The sequence below is a fragment of the Pituophis catenifer genome, unplaced genomic scaffold, assembly GCF_029215685.1.
Source record: "Pituophis catenifer annectens isolate HBS135680 unplaced genomic scaffold, rPitCat1.0.hap2 SCAF_2, whole genome shotgun sequence".
NCBI classification, from domain to species: domain Eukaryota; kingdom Metazoa; phylum Chordata; class Lepidosauria; order Squamata; family Colubridae; genus Pituophis; species Pituophis catenifer.
The window spans coordinates 3240150-3259481 of record NW_027256882.1 but is presented as its reverse complement, the minus strand read 5'-3'; the positions used below and the strand labels follow the sequence as shown (position 1 = coordinate 3259481).

Genomic DNA, 19332 nt, shown 5'->3' with positions numbered 1-19332 from the left:
ATAATGCGACTCACTAGTTGTTTAGTTTTGTCCGTCACCGAGCCTGAATGGCCACCACACCCCCTTTTATCCCCTGTGGGGTGTGGTCTAGTGATTCAGCTTAATCTCTGGCACGCCTCCTTTTCTGCTGCGTGCGCTTGTCTCTCCGACGCTGGCGTGGATCCAGCCAAGACTTATCTCCGTCACTGTCCGACTGTGACTGTTCGGAGATACCTAGTTCCTGGCCAATCTCTTCTCCCTCGGGAGACACCTGAGGCATTGCCAGAGAGGAGGGTCCTGGAGAGGGAGGCCTGGCCAACTCCTCTCCTTCACCTTCAGAGTCTTCTCCCTCCGATAAGACGGGCTCGGGGTTCGGAGTCACAACAGCTTTATAGGTCAATACCAGCACCTTGAAGCGGATCCGGAAGGCCACCGGCAGCCAGTGCAGCTCGCGCAGGAGAGGTGTTGCACAAGAGTAATGGAAAGCTCCCGTAACAACCCGCGCGGCCGCATTGTGGACTAGCTGGAGCCTCCAGGTGCACCAGAAGGGCAACCCAATGTAGAGGGCATTGCAGTAATCCAACCGAGAGACAATGAGAGCTTGAGTGACTGTACGGAGGACATCCCTGTCTAAGAAAGGCCGCAACTGGCGCACTAGGCGAACCTGTGCAAAGGTCCCCCTTGTCACAGCCGATAGATGGTCCAAATCAAGGAGGATGCCAAGATTGCGAGCCTTCTCAGAGGGAGTAAAATATTGAGTTGTGTTAATTGAAAATAAGATTTGTTAATGATTTGTTTTCATTCCTGACTGGAGCAAAGCTTCGTTTTGAAAAATGTGTTTTATGATTTTTTTTGTTTTGTTTAAAAAAAATTAAAAAAATATTCAAAAAAAAAAGAAGTAATGGATGGAAACAAATCAGGGAGAGAACTAAACTACAACTAAAGAGAAATTTCCTGACAGTGAGAACAATTAATCAGTGGAATGACTTGCCTCCAGAAATTGTGGATGCTCCAATACAGAGGTGTTTATGAAGAAATTGGATAGCCATTTATCTGAAATGTTATAGGGCTTCCTGTCTGAGTAGGGGGTTGGACTAGAAGACCTCCAAGATCCCTAACAACCCTGGTATTCGGTTCCATTGTTCCCAAATTCCCAAAGCAAACATGTGCACTAAATTCAATGGCTGTGCTTCATACAAGTCCTAATTTTAAGGGAGAAAATGGACAATTCGGAAAATTTATTCGATTGAATAAATATTTGGGGCAAGTATTATCAAATTGATACATTCTGCAGAACTTTCAGTGCCTTTCAGCAAAGTAATCCCACTTCTGGATCAACTGATCTATCCTCCTATCATTTATTGACCTAGTAGTCTGAGCCATTGGCTGAATGGGAGAAAACAAAGAAGGGATTATTCTCTGTGAAGTTCATTTCTCAGCCTTTGCAAAGCGGGAATGTTTGCTCTCCTAATCTGGGCAGAAATCAGAGGATTGGAAATTATTTTGTAGCCCAAAGTACTGTGATTACATGCTCTATGTGGCCATCCTCTTTCAATTTTAAAATTCTGTGTTTTTATTTTAACATGATTAGCTAATTTTTTTAAACTACTGGTTATGAACAAGTCCTTTTAAAAATGGTAATGTGGCAATGTGAGTATTTAGTTATTTTTCATAATATTATGCTGTTCATGTCTCATAGGAACACATAATCTAGTCCAAGCAACGGGGGAAATAGGAGAGAGGATTCCGCACCCCCACTTCACTTCCTGAAGGGAGAATACAAATCTAACAACATTTTTCCTTTCTTACTTGATTTGGCGGTTCAACCACTGTTTGAACTCCATCATAAAAACCAGAAAACTTCATGCTTTGTTTCTCTGTAAGGAATAAATAATTTCAAAATGCATATTTAACAAAATAAGAGGAAGTATTCTACAGAAGGGAAGAAGGGAAGGCAGATGGGTAATCAGAGGATCTTCGATTACCTCCTGAGGTGTCCTGACTTTGATCTTCCCAAGGGATCCTCCTGAAAAATACCTCCTGAGGGGGATTTGATGGATTCGTCTTTCTCTCAGGATCTCTGATCTCCACAGTGCAGCACTTCAAATAGGAGGAAGGAAAAAAGAAGCAGAATTAATGTACATCACATGACGTAAAGTGGATTCATATTCGGAACACAACCTCAAAGCCCCCAATATCCATCAGTGAGGTTGAGTGAGAAAACAATGGAACAATGTCCTATAAGAATTGGTGGGACATTGCCACATATTATGAATTTCAGAGAAGTTTGGGAAGGAGGGGTGAAGCATTCAAACACATTCTCTATTCTCTTTTGAGCTCCCTAGATTAAACGTCTCACCTGCAATTCAACCTGCTCCTTATGCTCCTCCACCTGGCTCAGGAGGAAGCCTTCCGCCAGAGACACCGCCTGGGAGCTGGTCTCTGCTCCACACTCCCGCACCCAACCCTCTATCTCTGTGGGGAGAAGGAAGAGGAGCTGCTCCAGAATAACCAGGTCCAACATCTGGGCTTTGGTGTGCTTTTCTGGTCTCAGCCATCGCCTACAAAAGTCATGGAGTCGGCTGCAAAGTCCACGGGGACCCTCAACCTCCCCGTATTGGATGAAGTTCCAGGGTTTAACTTCTGAAGGGAGGATGGTTTCCTCCTCCAGGATCTCCTGCCCAGTCCTTGTCCAGAGCTTCCCCACCATCCCAGGCTGAGCAGCTGAAGGGCCTTTTCCGCTTCCCTCCTTTCCAAAAGGTTGTGTCTCCATCCTTTCTCTGTCCTGCAGAGCAACTGCAAATGGCTCCAAGGACTCTGGTGGGTCTCCAGGTGCCTTTTCCTTCACGGGACCATTTCTGGTGCTGCAGGACTGATTCCTCCAAGTTATTCCTCTCTTTTTTTTCTGAAGAGAAACTTTTGGCTTGCAAAGATTTCAAATGGCTTCGAGTTTCTGTATCTGAGATGAAAAGAAAAATAAATATTAAGAATTAGAAAGTGGAATTCAGCCACGGAACAACCTTCACCCAGCCTGCCAGGAGCCCCAAGCGGCTCATCCCAACGCAGGGCCGAGGTCCCGCCGAGAAGGGCCGGGAAGGAGGCAGCTGGAGAGGCCGCCCTGCTTCTCTCCCCTTCCAGACACAGGCTGGGCTGTGGAGGATGGGGCCCTCGGGGAGCCTGGTGCTTCTCTCCTCTCCTGCTGGGCCTCCGCAACCCACTCGACCTCTTCCCTGGACACGGGCGGGAAGGGAGCTCCAAATCCCCCAGCCTTCCTGGGATCCCCACTTTCCCCCTGCATGGAGAGGGCAGCTGGGGAGCATGGGCTCTGGAGTTGAAGTCGGAGGGGGGCCGGGTGTGAGTCTCTCCCTCCTCTGCCTCCCTTTGCACGAGGAGCCCCCAACTCACCTGGGGAATGTCTGGATCTCCTCCCCGCCCCGCCCCCCCGCCAGACTCTCCCGCAGCCTCTCCGCCTCCTGGGGATCCCCAGGGGTTAATGGAAGCGAGTGCAAGGTCCTAGAGAGGCAGGGGTCTATGATGTCATTTCCTCCTGGCCTCCTCTGGAAAGCCAGCCCTGTCTTTCGCCCTCCAGTGGGCCAATTGGGAATCGCCTGATGTTCCCTTCTCTTGGCAGAAGGCGACCCCTAGTGGATTTTGCGTAAATTTACAGGGTTCCCTGCAAAGCGCAGGAAATAGGAGCCTCCCTGTCAGAGAAAGTCTTCAACATTTGCAGAGGTGGCACTTTCTCCATTGTTCTGACCTAGGTTTCCCCAAACCCCGAAGTAGACTCCTTCTCCAGACGGAAACCCCCTTTTATTAAGTTACTGTGAATTTCTCTCTTTTACATCCATCAAAGTCTTTAAAGGGAGTATTTACAGTCACAGACCATATCTGGCTTGGAGAGCTGTCAGGCCGATGTCTTCAAAACGTGGCAAGGAACCAATTAAGCAAACTAATTGTCTCCTGCAAACTCCACTCCACTCCCCTTTCGCTCCTCTTTTATTCCCTCTGGAGAGGCCATTCATCGTCCACCTGTGGCCTTACTCCCAAATCGACTCTTGTTCTTTAGCTGTTCCCTTCATCTGGCAACTCTGCACATGCACATACTGGGAAAGGCTCCAGCTGTTTGTCTGCCTCACTGATGTCTGACTCCGATGGCAACTGATAACTGCCATACAGTCCTGGCCCCCTCTCTGCCTCTGATGCAAAGCCTTTCCCAGACTCTAGGACAGGTCCATGTTCATCCCCAACCTCACTGTACAACTCTGCTGCCAGCATCCATCTCCCTCTCCTTTCTGTCCAGGACACCTGTGGAGATGGACAAAAATCTCTCGGAAGGATTTGAACTCGCTTCCCTCAAGAACAGCCACCTGGAAGGCTGGGCAGAGATTTTGAGGAGGCCTCTAAATCTTGTCAGAAACAGCTGAGCAGTCAGAAGAGAAGGACCAGGAGGCTCTCTGGGAAACCAAATAGAATAGATGGGGCGCGGCCAGTCAGAGGTGTATTTACTGATTCTCCAAACTACTCAAAATTCCCACTACAGATTCTCCAGAACTGGTCAGAACCTGCTGAAACCCACCTCTGCTCCCCACCCAATGGTCAAGCAGGAGAAGCCCTGCAGGGTGCCCAAGAGCAGTGCTGTCAGGAGGACAAAGAGCCCCCATGAGTTGCTGGTGCCAATTGTTGGGACTGGTGAGTGTGTCAAAAGTGAAAAGCAGGACTCCCCTGTCATCCGTATGTTTTGGAAGGGAGATAAAAATAAATCCTGCAGAACTTGCAAACCCCAGCACGGGCAACAGCAGCTACGCCTTCTCCCTTCCAAAATAGGCCAGGATGTGATCTGAATAGCTTGACCTGCTATTGAAACGCCTCCTGGCTCTTTCCCAAAGGGAGGGTAGCTGTTCTCTATGTTTCACCGCCTTCCGCAGGGCAAGGGTCGGCAGGCGAGTCCCACTTTTCGCTCTCTACATGCTCACTGCTTGATTGCAGCAACTGGGACTGCTGCAGGAGGCACAGGAAGTGGCAGAGGCATGGGACTGGCCGCTCCATATCCAGCAGCCACTGTAAGCACATTCTGGCAAAGAGCCAGGAAGCATTTCAATAGCAGGTCAAGCCGTGTCTTATTCACCTCATATCCCAGCGTGTTTTGTTGGATACCCAACTTGACCTGGTATCCAAATGCTTCCTGAAAAGGGGGGCAACAGACTGGAAGAGCCCGCGGACTTGCAGCGCGCTTTGCTCCAGGCACTGCTGCTGACTTGGAAGGAGAGGCTTTTACATTAGCACACCGGGTTTTCTGGGATGTCTTGTGGAGAGGCTGAAGAGCCCCTCATCCTTTGCTGTGCAGCTTCTTCCCACCCCCCTTTCTCCTCTGCTTCAGCCCCGCCCAGCCTTCCATCTTCCTCTGAGAATAGAGACCAGGTTCAAAGGGGATGGGAGAGTCGGGACAAATCTGCAAGAAACAGAGCCTTGCTTCCACGTCGGGTTCCCACAATCACAACCTCCTTTTCCTACTTCCCCTTCTCCTTACTTCTGAGGTGAGGGATGAAAAGTCCCATTATTTTTTATTATTTATTATTTATTAGATTTTTATACCGCCCCCTCTCCCGAAGGACTCGGGGCGGTGCACAGCCAAAGTTAAAAACATACAATATAAACTATTAAAATACGTTTAAAACAGAATTAAATCTAAAATGGCTCCCCAATTTAAAATGCCTTACCCATACCCCTATAAAAAGACGAATTTAAAATTTAAAAATTTAAAATTTCCACATTTAAAAAGGGGGAAGATTTAGGCCAGGCCAGCTTGATAAAATAGAAAAGTCTTAAGCGCGCGGCGGAAGGTGCGCAGATCCGGGATCCTACGTATCTCCGGGGGGAGCTCGTTCCAAATCGTAGGTGCCCCCACAGAGAAGGCTCTCCCCCTAGGGGCCAACAGCCGACATTGTTTGGCCGACGGCACCCGGAGGAGCCCCTCTCTATGGGAGCGTACTGGCCGGTGGGAGGCTATTGGTGGTAGCAGGCGGTCCCGTAAATAACCAGGTCCTAAGCCATGGAGTGCTTTAAAGGTGATAACCAGAACCTTGAAGCGCACTCGGAAGACCACCGGGAGCCAGTGCAGCTCGCGCAGGAGAGGTGTCACATGGGAACTCCATGTCGCTCCCATCACCACCCGCGCGGCCGCACTCTGCGCCAGTTGGAGCCTCCGAGTGCACCTCAAGGGGAGCCCCATGTAGAGAGCGTTGCAGTAATCCAGACGAGAAGTAACGAGGGCATGAGTGACTGTGTGTAGGGAGTCCCGATCTAGATAGGGACGCAACTGGCGGATCAGGCGAACCTGATGAAAAATCCTCCCGGACACGGCCGTCACATGCTCTTCTAACGACAGCCGTGAATCCAGGAGGACACCCAAGTTGCGAGCCCTATCCGTGGGGGCCAATGATTCGCCCCCAATAGTCAGCGATGGCATTAGCTGACTATATCGGGACGTCGGAAACCACAGCCACTCGGTCTTGGATGGGTTGAGCCTGAGCCTGTTCCTCCCCATCCAGATCTGTACGGCCTCCAGGCACTGGGACATTACTTCAAGGGCATCGTTGGGGTGATCCGGGGTGGAGATGTACAGCTGGGTGTCGTCAGCGTACTGATGGTACTTCACCCCAAAACCACGGATGATCTCGCCCAGCGGCTTTACATAAATGTTGAACAAAAGGGGCGAGAGGACCGATCCCTGCGGCACCCCACATATGAGGGGCCTCGGGGTCGACCTCTGCCCCCCTGTCAACACAGACTGCGACCGGTTGGAGAGAAAGGAGGAGAACCACCTTAGTACGGTGCCTCCCACCCCCAACTCTTCCAACCGGTGCAGCATGATACCATGGTCGATGGTATCAAAAGCGGCTGAGAGATCTAACAGGACCAGGACAGAGGAACAGCCCCTGTCCCGAGCCCTCCAGAGATCATCAACCAACGTGACCAATGCCGTTTCCGTGCTGTATCCAGGCCTGAAACCCGACTGGAACGGATCCAGATACGACGCTTCATCCAGGTACTGGGGAAGCTGTCCCGCAACCACACTCTCAACAACCTTCGCCACAAAACGAAGGTTGGAGACTGGACGATAATTAGCCAATATTGCCGGGTCCAGGGAAGGCTTCTTGAGGAGGGGCCTCACCACCGGGCGGCAGGGAAGACACCCTCACCCAATGAAGCATTTATAATCCCCTGGAGCCAGCCTCGCGTCACCTCCCGGGAAGCCAGCACTAACCAGGAGGGACACGGGTCCAACAAACATGTGGTCGCGTTCAATCTACCCAGAATCCTGTCCACGTCATCTGGGGTCACAGGATCAAACTCATCCCAGATAACAGTCTCAAGACCTGCCTCCGTCACTCCTGCTGGATCTACCCAGTCAGAGTCCAGACCTTCCCGAATCTGAGTGATTTTGTCATACAGATACTGAACAAAGTCCTCGGCTCTTCCCTCCAAGGGGTCCTCCCGCGCTTCCTGGTGGAGCAGGGAGCGGGTCACCCTAAACAGGGCGGCCGGGCGATTATCTGATGACGCAATAAGAGCAGCAAAATGCGTACATTTTGCTGCTTTTATCGCCACTAGGTAAGTCCTAATATGGGATCTAACCAGTGTCCGGTCCGATTCAGAAAGACTAGCTCTCCAACTACTCTCTAGGCGTCTTTTCCGGCGCTTCATCTCCCTCAGCTCCTCGGTAAACCAAGGAGCAAGGCGAGATCCGCGCCGGGTCAGAGGCCGCAAAGGCACGACTCGATCCAGGGCCCCAGCGGCCGCCCTATCCCAGGCGGCCACTAGGTCTCCAGTCGAGGCGTGAGCCAGAACCTCAGGAATTGGCCCAAGCTCCGTCTGGAACCTATCGGGTTCCATCAGGCGCCTGGGGCGGTACCATCTTATCGGTTCCGCCTCCCTGCAGCGGGGTGCCGCGGTACGAAGGTCAAGGCGAAGGAGAGTGATCCGACCATGACAAGGGCTCGATGACTACATCCCCTATCTCAAGATCACTCAACCACTGTCCAGAGACAAAAAGCAAGTCCAGTGTGTTTCCCCCAGTGTGCGTAGGGCCATGAATTAGTTGGGTCAGATCCATGGCCGTCATGGAAGCCATGAACTCCCGAGCCACCTCAGACGTCTCGCCCACGGACGGCAGGTTGAAATCCCCCATGACCATAAGTCTGGGGGTATCAACCGCCACCGCAGCAATAACGTTGAGTAGCTCAGGCAGGGTTGCTGCCACGCGGCAGGGAGCCAGGTACGTGATCAGCAAGCCCATCTGAACCCCATGGCCCCACTTCACAAGGAGGGACTCACAACCAGCTGTCTGAGGTACAGTGGTCTCCCTGGGCCTAAGGCCTTCTCTAATAATAACCGCTACTCCCCCGCCCCTCCCTTGTGACCTCGGCTGATGGAATGCGCGGAAGCCTGGTGGGCACATTTCTACCAGAGGGACCCCTCCCTCCGGGCCCAACCAGGTCTCCGTAATACCCGCCAGGTCCGCTCCCCCCTCCTGAACAAGATCACAGATGAGGGGGGCTTTATTTACTACGGACCTGGCGTTGCACAACATCAGACAAAGGCCCGGGCCGTGAGGATCTGTGCAACCTGGCAAACGGGTGGAGCCTTGGGGGCCGGAGCACCCTACCGCTTGGAGAGAGCGGGTGCGTGCTCCCTTAACATATGGCCCCCATTGTTCCCCGTCATTGCCCCACTGTCTGTCTTTGCTTCCAGAGTGTGCAGCGGAGCTGGAGGACCATATTTGACAGCGGAGGCCAAATGGGCTGGGACTGTTGCATGGCATCAGAGGTGTGTTTCAGCAGGTTCTGACCAGTTCTGGAGAACCGGTAGCAGAAATTTTGAGTACTTCAGAGAATTGGTAGTAAAAATTGTGACTGGCCCTGCCCCCATCTATTCTCTGCCTCCCGAGTCCAAGCTGATTGGAGGGAAATGGGGTCTTTATAGCATCCTTCCCCTGGAGTGGAGAGGGAATGGAGATTTTATATCCTTCCCCTGCCATGCCTACTAAGCCATGCCATGTGCACCAAGCCACACTCACAGAACCGGTAGTAAAAAATTTTGAAACCCACCACTGCATGGCACCACACCTGCCCCACCACTCCTCGGGGCAGCACCATCACCCACATACAAAGGAGAGGCACGGGGTTTGGGGGAGGCATACGATGCAGCCCCTGGACACATCACGCAGCTGCCTGCCCCATCACTGCTTCGAATAAGAGAGAATGGGTAGGTGGCCGCGCATCCGGCAGACTGGATTGCATGCCTTCTCCATACCTCCACTGGTGTTGCTGCCATGAGGTGAGGCAAGAGGTGGTGCAAGGATGGCATCTCGCCATGCCATCCAACCTCATTCTCCAGCTATGCTGCACATTCCGCAAGCAAAGATAGACGGACAGGACTGAAGTAGTTGACATGTTTTTGACAACACCGTCAAACTATTCACATTAAGCTGCATTGCTATTGGTTTTCTCATTGTTCCTGTCGCCCATCTCCTCTCACTTGTGACTACATGACTATAACTGTTTCTTGTATCCTTGAGATTTATATTGATATTGTTTCCTAGTATGACTTGATTGCTTATTGTACCGTATGACTGTCACTGGGTGTTGCGCCTTGTGATTCTCGGCGAGTATATCTTGTCTTTTTATGTACACTGAGAGCGTATGCACCAAAGACAAATTCCTTGTGTGTCCAATCACACTTGGCCAATAAAGAATTCTATTCTATTCTAGTTTTTTTGAAGTAGTTCTTAATTTCACCTTAGTTTGACCCCAAAGATTTTCCCTGCTTGTTTGATCATTTGCAATGTTAGTACACTGACTGGAATGATTTTCATTCTGATTCTCTAGAGTATCCCTAATTTGGGACAAGGGAGGGAGGGACGGGGAGGCGGTGAAGGAACAAAAGGAGGGAGGAAAGAAAAAATGAAGGAAGGCAGTTAGAACCATCATTAATTCAGTGCCATTGTGATTTCAAAAGGTTACTTAATAAATTATTGTAAATCAAAAACTACCTGGGTTGGTCAGTAAACTGGCTAGCTGGGGGATATGCATCTAAATTTCCCTACCACTGTTTTCTCTTAATAAAAGTACTTGCTTCAATGCTCCATGTATGGACAAAGGTCGGAAGAGACACAAAGGCATGCGTATTTCCAGAATGCTAGAACTATTCTGAGTTTAAGCAGCACTTTTTTCACAGAATTGTGTGAACAAATTTACCATGGTACTGAAAAAATGATAACTGCAAAACGAGTAAACCGTGTGGCCCGGCAGCTGTGAAGGCAAACAAAATTTGGGATGCCTCACCAGATGTATGTATGTATGCACCTAAGCGTAGTGCATAAAATTATCTGCTACCATGTCCTTCCTCTCAGGGACTACTTCAGCTTCAACCACAATACGCGAGCACACAATAGATACAAACTTTAAGGTAAACCGCTCCCATTCCTAAGAGGTTTGTGAGGGGTGTGCATAAGTGCACCAGCATGCCTACGGCCTAGGTCCTAATGTCCCCAGTTATTTATCCTTATATCTTTTATCTTATACATTCTTCACAAAATAAATAAATAAAATCAAGAAAAAGGAGATCCTAACCCCCTACATAGGGCTTTAGTCAGTCCCCAATTTGAATACTGTGTCCAGTTCTGGAGACCTCACTTAAAAAAAGATATTGGTAAGATTGTGTGAGGCTGGAGATGGGCAACACGAGGGAATGCAAAGAAAGTCCACCACAAATTAAGGAGAAAGTGCTTATGAGTTCCATTTTCTAATTCACCATCATTATAACCCCATTATCCTTATGGTTTTCTCTCATTTATAACTTGCATTACATAATATGAGGCAGGGTGAAAAGACAGATTTTGACAATATTAAGTAAATATTAAGCAAGTAAGAAAAGCTGAAACAATAGTAAGGGATTCAGGACTTCTGCATTTCTGCCTGCAACTCTGCTCTAGTGGAAATACTAATCAGAGGGGACTTCTTGAAATGATTGGGGAATCTCTACCACTTAAATATTGGCAGCCACACATCACTTTCAGGCCAAACGATAACCTTCATCTCCACTGATGCTCATGTTTGTTTTCAAACCTCCAACTTAGCAAAAAAGCACAAGAAAGGATTGAGGATTCAGAATCAGAATCAAGCTGGAAGGGAACTTGGAGCTCTTCTAGTCCAGCGCCCTGCGCAAGCAGGAGTTCCTATAGCATTTCTGACGAGTGACTGTCCAGTTCTTCTTAAAAACATGCCGTGATGAAGCACCCACAATGTCTGAAGGAAAGCTGTTCACTGGTCAATTGTCCACACTGTTGTTGTGGCTCCGTCCTCCGAGCCTATCTTATCGGAGGGAGAAGGCTCCGAACATGAAGGAGAGGAGTCGGCCAGGCCTCCCTCTCCAGGCCCCTCCCCTCTGGCACTGCCTCAGGTGCCGGCCGAGGAAGAGGAGATTAGCCAGGAGCCAGGTGACTCCGATGATAGCGATGGAGGCGATCTGTCATTCCTGGATCCACGCCAACGAAGGCGTGATAAACGGTTGCAGCAGTTGAGGAGGCGTGCCAGGGATTAGGCTGAGTCACTGGACCACACCCCAGAGACTATATAAGAGAGTGTGGTGGCCATTTAAGACTCTGTGACGGACAAAAACTAACACTGGCTAGTCACTTTGAACAACACTTAAATCTGCCGAAGGTTTCTTGTTTTGAACTGGACTATTTGCAAACTCTGCCGAAGGTTTCTTGTTTTGAACTGGACTATTTGCAAACTGTGTGTATTTCTGTTTATATGGTGAAGGGATACTCCCATTTATTGAAGTAAAAGCACTTGGCAGTCGATGCTCGTCTTGCTGCCAAGTTTCTGATAACAAACGGTGTGCATGCCAAGTGCTTCCCTTAACCCTCGGCTGCTGTGTGTGTGTGTGTGGAGACGGTGACAGAACAACTGTAAGGAAAATTGTTAATTCTAGATTGCTTCTCTCCTCGATTAGTTCACATGCATTGTTTTTTGTCCTGTCCTCCGGTGCTTTGGAAAATAAATGGACCTCCTCCTCTTTGTGGCAACCTCTCAAGTACTGGAATCCTGCTATCACTCCTAATTCTTCTTTTCTCTAGACTAGCCAAACCCAAATCCTACAACAGCTCTTCATTTTAATCTTCAGGCCTTTAATCATCTTAGCTACTCTTCTTTGCATCTTTTTTTGTAATGTAATGACCAAAACTGGATGCAGTATCCCAAGTGTGATCTTACTAACGCATTATAAAGGCAGCCTCTCTGCTTCTGCCAGAGCCCCACGGATTAAGGGATGCGAGTGCAAGGTTCTAGAGAGGCAAGGCTCTATGATGTCATTTCCTCCTGGCCTCCTCTGAAAAGCCAGCCCTGTCTTTCCCCCTCCAGTGGGCCAATAGGGAATTGCCTGATGTTCCCTTCTCTTGGCAGAAGGCGACTCCTAGTGGATTTTGCGTAAATTTACAGGATTCCCTGCAAAACATAGGAAATAGGAGCCTCCCTGTCACAGAAAGTCTTCAACATCTGCACAGGTGGCACTTTTTCCATTGTTCTGACCTAGGTTTCCCCAAGTCACGAAGTAGACTCCTTGTCCCGACAGAAACAGGTGACTCATGTTTAAGTGACCATCCATTAGGATTCAAAGGTACTTCTCACAGTTACTGTATTTGAGCCAGGTTTCATGTAATGTTTTTCCTGCCCAGGTGTAAAACCTTACTTTTCTCCACATTAAATTTCACTTTGTTGCACTCAACCTTGTCTCATTTGGATCAGAAAGGCACAATATGCATACATATAAAAATCTATAGACATGGTGGATCAGAGGTTAGAATGCAGTACTACAAGCTAATTGCCCACAGCCAGGAGTTCAATCCTGACCAGCTCATTGTTGAGTCAGCCTTTCATCCTTTTGAGGTTGATAAAATGAGGATCCAGATTCCTGGCGACAATATGCTGACTTTGTAAACTGCTCAGACAGTGCTGTGAAGCATTGTGGAGTAGTATATAAGTCTAAAGTTGAATTGCTATTGATATAAACTTTCTCCCGAGCATGGATCCTTTTATGAGAAGTAAGATTACTATTCTGAGCAAAGGTCTTTCCACATTCCATGCATTTATATGGTTTTTCCCCTGTATGGATCTTTTTGTGGCAACTAAGTCCACTGCTCTGAGCAAAGGTCTTTCCACACGCCATGCATTTGTATGGCTTCTCCCCTGTGTGGATTCTGCTATGAGAAGTAAGAGCACTGCTCTTAGTAAACGTCTTTCCACACTCCATGCATTTAAATGGTTTCTCTTCTGAATGGATCTTTTTATGGGAAGCAAGATAACTGCATTGAGCAAAGGTCTTTCCACACTCCATGCATTTAAAAGGCTTTTCCCCTGTGTGGATCATCTTATGGGAAATAAGATGACCTCTTTGAGCAAAGGTCTTTCCACACTCCATGCATTTAAAAGGCTTTTCCCCTGTGTGGATCTTTTTGTGCATAGTAAGTCTACTGCTCAGAGCAAAGGTCTTTCCACACTCCATGCATTTGTACGGCTTCTCTCCTGTGTGGATCATCTTATGGGAAATAAGATAACAATTTTGACCAAAGGTCTTTCCACACACCATGCATTTATACGGCTTCTCTCCTGTGTGGATCACCTTATGGGAAATAAGATTACGTCTATGAGCAAAGGTCTTTCCACACTCTATGCATTTATACGGCTTCTCCCCTGTGTGGATCACCTGATGGGAAATAAGACTACTCTTTTGAGTAAAGGTTTCTCCACACTCCACGCATTTATACGGCTTCACCCCTGTGTGGATCATTTTATGGGAAATAAGATTACCTTTTTGAGTAAAGGTTTTCCCACACTCCATGCATTTAAATGGCTTTTCCCCTGTGTGGATCTTTTTGTGCATAGTAAGTCCACTGCTCTGAGCGAAGGTCTTTCCACACACCATACATTTATATGGTTTCTCTCCTGTGTGGATCTGTTTGTGGTTAGAAAGTTCCCTGCTACGAGTAAAGGCTTTCCCACACTCCATGCATTTATACAGCTTCTCCCCTGTGTGAATCTTTCTATGCATAGTAAGTCTATTGCTCACAGCAAATGTCTTTCCATACTCCATGCATTTATAGGGTTTCTCTTCTGCTGCCTGGGCTACAGGTGCTTCTGAAAACCGTTTCTCTCCAGTGTGAATCCTTTCATGGGAAGTAAGTTGCCTGCTTGTTCTAAAATGTTTTCCAGATTCCAAACATCTATAAGGCTCCTTTTTTGTGAGAATCACTTTTTGAGATGTAAGGAATTTATTTCCAAGAGAAAGAATCAATGTCCCATTGTAATTTTTTCCATTTGGCCGTATAGCATCTTCTCCTTTGTTTTGGGTTAAATAGTATTCATTTACAGTTTTCACACTTTTCCCAATATATTTTTTCCTTATTTTCTCTTGTTGGGCATCAGTGGAAGATGAGCTTTCCTGATTCCAATCATTTGACTGGTTTCTGTCATGGGTTTCTGGTTCCATTCGAATTCCAAAGTTCTCCGTTCCATCTTTAGCATTGATCACCTGGAACAGTTCACAGGAATCTTGATTCTCCTGCCCATTATTAGCTTCAAAGGAAAAGAGAAATGAAAATGATAACAAGGTTAAAGAAAAAGATCCAACTACAAATCTCACTCAAAGCCGGTTTTGAGTTAAGAAATAATCAGGGGAAACATCCAAGAAGGAATTAGTGCGAGATCACGCAAGTTCACTACCCTGAGGTATTGCACTACTGATCTTGTACGATTTCGAAGTTTAGGCCTCTGTTCTCTATGAAGTGAGGTGTAAACTACTTTAGTGCAAGATCACGCAAGATTAGTAGTGCAAGATCTCAGGCTACTGATTTCGCGTGATCTCGCATTACATGCTCTTCCACGGCCTGATCTTGAAAGTTATGTTCTAATGTAATTTCTAGAGATTCCAGAGGACACATCACAACTCATTCCTCTCACATGACGTCCAGAGGACACATAAAAGCACACCTCATTCTTTTCAGCCTCCACAGATACGTTCAAATAGAAATGGAAAAATACAGATAAGAAATGGCACAGAAAGCATATAACCAAATAGACATTGACTCTTTCCTTCCTTCGAATACGAGAAGGCCAGATCCTTTCCTTCTCCCTCCAAGGAGACATTGATTAGTGATTTTTTTAAATATATAACGAACTATAATCTGTCTTCTTTAATTCTCGGATTGGGGACTAGAAAACTCTTACCCAGAGAGACCACATTCCTATGGTTTTCAAGCATGACTTCCGAATACAGCGCTTTCTGGTCAGGATCCAGCTGAGACCATTCCTCCTCAGAGAAAGACACAGTCACCTCCTCGAAGGACACGAGACTCTTCTGAACATGGAAAAAAGAGCAGAACAGGATTCAGAAGATCTGTTAATCTTCATCAATGATTTAGACAAGAGGATATAAGGGAAACCCATCAAATTTGCAGAAAAGACAAAATTGATAGGAATACCAACACGCCAGAAGATAAGAAGGAGCGACAGATTGGGCTCCATCGAACAAAATGAAATTCAATAGTAAGAAATGTAAGGTGCTATATTTACCAAATGCATGGGCATAGAATAGGTGATACCTGGCTCAACAGTAGAAAGTGCAACAGGGATCCTGGAGTCCTAGTGGACAATCAATTAAACATGAGTCAGCAGTATGCTTCAGTTGCCAAAAAAAAACCCAGTCATAGGCTGCATTAAGGTAGGGATAGGATCAAGATCACATGGTTAGTACCACATTATAATGCCTTTGTAAGACCAGGACTTGGATTGTTGTATCCAGTTTTGGTTCCCATATGTAAAAAAGATCTTGTGACTCTAGAAACAATACAGAGAAGAGCAACCAAAATGATTAGGGTCAGGAGGCAAAAACATAAAGAACAGTTGCTGGAATTGGGTAGGTCTAGTTTAATGAAAAGAAGGGGTGACATGATAGCAGTGTTGCAAGATCTAAGGGGCTGCCACAAAGAAGAGGAGTCCAACCTATTCTCCAAAGCACCTGAAGGCGGGACAAGAAACAATGGATGGAAACTAATCAAGGACAGAACTAATCTGCAACTAAAGAGAAATCTCCTGTCAGAACAATTAATCAGTGGAATGAATTGCTTCCAGAAGTTGTGGATGCTCCAATACTAGAGGTGTTTAAGAAAAAATTGGAGCCATTTATCTGAAATGTTATAGGGCTTCCTGTCTGAACAGGGAGTTGGAATAGAAGACCTCCAAGATCCCTACCAACTCTATTATTCTGTTCCCAAATTCCCAAAGCAAAGATATGCACTAGGTTCAATGGCTGTGCGTCACACAAGTCGTAAATTTAGGTGAGAAAATGGACAATTCTCAAAATTTGTTTGACTGAAGAAATATTTGGCGCAAGTTTTATCAAATTGATTGATTCTACAGAACTTCCAGTGCCTTTCAGTAAAGGAATCCCATTTCTGGATCAACTGATTTATCACTCTATTATTTATTGATCTAGTAGTCTGAGCCACTGGTTGAATGGGAGAAAACAAAGAAAAGAAAATTCTGTGCGACGGTCATTTTTCAGCCTTTGAAAAGTGGAAATGTTTGATCTCCTAATCTGGGCACAAATCAGAGGATTGGAAATTATTTTGTAGCCCGATGTACTGCGATTACATGCTCTATGTGGCCATCCTCTTTCAATTTTAAAATTCTGTGTTTTTTTTTAAATATGATTTGCTTATTTTTTTGAACGACTGATTATGAACAAGGCTTTTTAAAAATGGCAATATGGCAATGTGAGTATTTAATTATTTTTCATTAGCCTTGCAAAACTCCAAGTCAAATAATTTCAAATAGAATGCGTCTCTAGCAGTCACTACTACAGTGATACATTTATTCCTATTAGTTGAAGGACTTGTTAAAAAATTACTTCTTGTAAACTCATAGTTGGAACAGTACCTCGGAGAACTAGTTAACCAGTGGTCTTTAAAAAACATTTCCTAAACAGAATCTAAGGGTAGAAATGACAAACCATTGTGTCTCAGTAAGAGTCTACAGAGAACACTATGCTGGTTGAAAGCAACTTGAACCTGCTATTATGCTGTCCATGCTGTACAGGAAAACAAAAATAATCCAGTCCAAACAAGGGGGAAAATAGAAGGAGGGAGAACTCTGCACACCCGCTTCACTTCCTGAAGAAAAGGAGAATACAAATCTAATAACTTTTTTCTTTCTTACTTGATTTGAAGGTTCAACCACTCTTTGAGCTCCATCGTAAAAAACAGAAAACTTCATTCTTTGTTTCTCTGAAAGGAATAAATAATTTTAAAATGCATATTTAATAAAATAAAAGAAGGTATACTACAGAAGAGAATAAAGTAAGACAGACGGGATCTCTCTGGGTAATCAGAGGATCTTCGATTACCTCCTGATGTGTCCTGAATTTGATCTTCCCAAGGGATCCTCCTGAAAAATAGTTCCTGAGGGGGATTTGATGGATTCGTCTTTCTCTCAGGATCTGTGATCTCCACAGTGCAGCACTTCAAAGAGGAAGGAAAAAAGAAGCAGAATTAATGTACATTACATGACATAAAGTAGATTCTTATATTCGGAACACAACCTCAAAGCCCCCAATATCCATCAATGAGGTTGAGTGAGAAAACAATGGAACAATGTCCTACAAGAATTGGTGGGACATCACGACATATTATGAATGTCAGAAGTTTGGGAAGGAGGGGTGAAGTATTCAAACACATTCTTTATTCTCTCTTGAGCTCCCTAGATTAAAGTTTCTCACCTGCAACTCCACCTGCTCCTTCTGCTCCTCCACCTGGCTCAGAAGGAATCCTTCAGCAAGGGCCACCGCCTGGGAGCTGGTCTCTGCTCCACACTCCCGCACCCAGCCCTCCATCTCTGGGGGCAGAAGGAACAGGAGCTGCTCCAGAACCACCAGGTCCTGCATCTGGGCTTTGGTGTGCTTTTCTGGTCTCAGCCATCGCCTACAAAAGTCATGGAGTTGGCTGCAAAGTCCTCGGGGACCCTCAGCCTCCTGGTATTGGATGAACTTCGAGGGCTGAACTTCTGAAGGGAGGAGGGTTTCCTCCTCCAGGATCTCCTGCCCGGTTCTTGTCCAGAGGTTCCCTGCCTTCCCAGGCTGAGCAGCTGAAGGGCCTTTTCGGCTTCCCTCCTTTCCAAAAGGTTGTGTCTCCATCCTTTCTCTGTCCTGCAGAGCAACTGCAAATGGCTCCAAGGACTCTGGTGGGTCTCCAGATGCCTTTTCCTTCACAGGACCATTTCTGGTGCTGCAGGACTGATCCCTCCAAGGGATTCCGCTCTTTTTTTTCCCAAGAGAAACTTTTGGCTTGCAAAGATTTCAAATGGCTTCGTGTTTCTGAACCTGGAAAGAAAAATCAACGCCAAGAATTAGAAAGTGGAATTTAGCAATTGGACAACATTCACCCAACCTGCCCGGAGCCCAAAGCAGCTCATACCAGCGCAGGTCCGGGAAGGAGGCAGCTGGAGAGGCCGCCCTGCTTCTCTCCCTCTCCGGAGACAGGGAGCCTGGTGCGAATCCTGCCTCCTCCTCGCTCGGCTTCTCTCCTCTCCTGCTGAGCATGGAGAGGGCGGCTGGGGAGCATGGGAGCCGCGGTGGAAGCCGGAGGAGGGCCGGCTGAGGGTCTCTCCCTCCTCCACCTCCCTTTGCCCGGGAAGCGCCTCCCCCTCACCCGGGGCATGTCTGGATCTCCCCCCGCCAGACTCTCCTGCAGCCACCCCGCCTCCTGTGGAGCCCCAGGGGTTAAAGAAAGCGAGTGCGGCGTCCTAGAGCGTCAAGCGGGTTCCTTCGCAGCCTCCTCTGGAAAGGCAGCTGTGACGTTCGCCCTCCAGTGGACCAATGGGGAAGCACCGGGTGTTCACTTGTCTTAGCAGAGGGCGCCCTCTGGCGGATTTGGCGTAAAGTGCCCGGGATTGTAGAAAGGGCGGGAAAGAGGAGCGTGTCTGAGGGGAAGGGAGAGGATAGTGATGATGGGTTTGGGAGTAGGAGAAAAGGCCTCTCTCAAGGGCTCCCTGCCTGAGAAAGGCATCAACTTCAGAGGCGGGACTTTTTCCATCTTCCTCTCTTTCCTGTTTAGGAACCCTCTTAGGAGATGGAGAAAAATCTGGAGGATTTGAACTCGCTTCCCTCAAGAACAGCTGCCCTGAAGACTGGGCAGAGATTGGAGACCTCAAAAGGGTCCAAATCCTGTCAGAAACAAAGAAAAGGAGTAGCGAAGAGCCCCAAGGAGTGGTCACTGGGCTTTCTGAGAGAATGAGGAGA

General features: G+C 47.4%; 1 pseudogene; it reads right to left on the bottom strand.

Moving 5' to 3' along the window:
* Positions 1-18295, bottom strand: part of LOC139311656 (zinc finger protein 107-like) — a 29535-nt pseudogene extending 11240 nt beyond the window's left edge.
* Between the last annotated feature and the right edge of the window lie 1037 nt (positions 18296-19332).